Source organism: Vicia villosa, linkage group LG1, assembly GCF_029867415.1.
Source record: "Vicia villosa cultivar HV-30 ecotype Madison, WI linkage group LG1, Vvil1.0, whole genome shotgun sequence".
Taxonomy (NCBI): Eukaryota; Viridiplantae; Streptophyta; class Magnoliopsida; order Fabales; family Fabaceae; genus Vicia; species Vicia villosa.
In genome coordinates this window covers 144,084,327-144,086,832 of record NC_081180.1, presented here as the reverse complement: position 1 = coordinate 144,086,832, position 2,506 = coordinate 144,084,327, and the positions used below count along the sequence as shown (strand labels likewise).

At 39.3% G+C, this 2,506-nt stretch overlaps 1 long non-coding RNA gene across 1 annotated transcript; it reads right to left on the bottom strand.

The window, feature by feature from the left end:
* Positions 1-712: 712 nt before the first annotated feature.
* LOC131618694 (uncharacterized) lies at positions 713-2,281 on the bottom strand. The gene is made up of 3 exons (XR_009288913.1): positions 1,597-2,281; positions 1,314-1,462; positions 713-1,082 (listed from the first exon to the last, which is right to left on the bottom strand). It is a non-coding gene; the product is annotated as an uncharacterized LOC131618694 (long non-coding RNA).
* Between the last annotated feature and the right edge of the window lie 225 nt (positions 2,282-2,506).

Here is a 2,506-nt window from a genome sequence, read left to right as displayed (position 1 = left end):
TCACAGGCTCCCTGACAAGATTATCGGGGGAACGGAATACAAATAAGGGTCTATGTGACCCTGAAAACCACCTGCGGCGAGGGAACTGACGCCAAAACCATTAAAGTCAGCTGCCTCATCGTATACGCCATGTCACCTTACAACATTATCCTTGGGTGTCCACCCATCAATGCCATAGGAGCAGTCGCGTCTGTTGCACCCCAAAATTTGCCCTCTTTCTCTGTGCTATAAGTTATGAAAGACGTTTATTTCGTTGTTCAAAAATCAAGAAAAATAATAAAGAGCTTCTTATACATGGTGGCTGCAATCGTTAATTCACCTGAGATTCATTGGATTTCAGTGTCGAGATGTTCTTGTGTGCTTCAATGCTTATCTTCTTCAAGAATTCCTCAAGGCATTATTGTTATGGCAGTTTGAGGTACAGTGCGTGTCATGGTGTGAGTGATGAACTTGTTCAAGGCATTTTTATTCTCTCAATTGCATGTGGCTTATAATTCGAGTTGACTTGGACTGTTTATCGAGTTAAGGGCTCATTAAGAAATCGAGATGAGTGGGATTTGAAATTGGCTCAAGCAATTCTATGAGTTTAAATTTGTGTGCAAAATTAATTGATTGGATCCAAATTCTTAGGTACATGATTTGTCGAGAATTAATTCAAGCTCGCTAAAGTGAAAGATTCAATCATATGTTTTGATACACAAGTTTCACAATCTAAGTCAAACATTCATTCAATTATCATTACAATATTATCACAAAATTCACTCCAAGTTCATTACATAATTTCTCAAGTCCATTACAAAATTCATTACAAAAAATTCAGATGTCCAAAGGTTACAAAAATATTCAAAAAGGCCAAGTCATTCAAAAGGCCAAGTCATGAAATTTCCCAAGTCATTCAAAAGGCCCAAGTCATAATCCAAAGATCCCATCTTCACATCACGTGCCACTTCTAGCTTCAAGTCTGTATTCTACAATCTTCAAATTTTCTTTCACGATCCGTATGAACTTCAAACTTCACTTCACCTCAAGAAAACCGATTCAGCACCTCAACTAAGCGGTCCTTCATACCAACAAAACCAAACCTACACAAAAGAAGAACCTGCATCAATACCAAAAACGCACGGTTCGGCTTCAATTCAATAAACCGGTTCGGTGAACTGAATAATAAAAAACCGGGCTGACACCTTAAGGAACTAAAAAAACAGTAGCAAAAAACGGAGTAAACCGAGATTAAATACTAGATGGAAATCAGAAGGAAAAGGGGAGAAAAAACTCAGAAACTCAGAACCCAAAATGTAACAGAAACTGAGAACCTGTAACAAACTCTCTCGAGTCTTCATCTTCTTCAAGCTTCTTCTTCAACCATCACTCATCTTCAACCTCATCACAATTCATTCAATCATCACCAAGAAAAATCAGAAAGAGCTTCAATCTCTCTTCATCTCCAAAAAGAACCATCAACCTGCAAAATCAATTCTGAAACCTTCTTCAATCGACATTCTTGAATCATCCTCCAATCTCTCACAAACGGACTCTCGATCAAAAATAAGGAAAAATCATAATACGGTATCACGTTTTGGAATCTCAGGAACTCACCGTAACCGTTTCTTGAAGCTCCAATAATCAACAGTGAATCTCCATCATCGAACCTTCATAACCTTCAATCTTCACATCGCTTTTCATCTCTCTCAGCATCGTCTTCAATCATCAATCACCACTCAACAATCTTCATCATCTTCAATGATTCATCCGCATCAATAACTGAATCGTTATCAGCTTCATCAATCATCGCAATCTTCACTTTCTTTCACGCTTCAGTCTCCTCCGAAAATCCTGCAACCAAAACGTTGTTCATCATCATCCTCAAACTACAACAAATCAACAGCAATTCAACATCAGTAACAATCACAAAGTCAATTGCATAGTAGAAGAAGAAAGTGTCTGGATCGTTGAATCGTGAACGGAGAATGTTGGTGCTAAGCAATCGATTGAGAGCGAGGCGAGCGGGAGAATCTGAGCGAAGATGCGTTGAGATCGTTTGAGAGAGGTGAGAGCAAAGCGAAGAGTTCTGATGAGAGGAAGACGTGTTCGGACTGTTCACGGCGGCGCTGTGAGTTTTTCCGATCGGAGAAGGCCGAAGTCGCCGTCGCGTTTGAGGAGAGGGGGAGAGTTCGTTCAGAAAATCTCAAGAGGCACAATTCTAAACCCTAATCCCTCTTTTGCTTATAATTAGCTGAGATTAATTGTATTAATTGATGTTGATTGTGATTAATGAGATTGTAAATGTGGATAATAAATTTGAAATCATTATAATGAAATTCAAAGACAATACTCTTGCGCCTTCAGCAAAATTTCAGTATACACCTCCCTCATGGAAGCCCAATCACGTTTTGTTTAAGAGAAAATTGTACAAAAACAAGCTGTTGGGCCTCACATCACACTCCCTTGGGCCCTCAGCGCCTGATTTACTCCCTACACACTATTTTCTGCTTTCAAACCCCCCTGA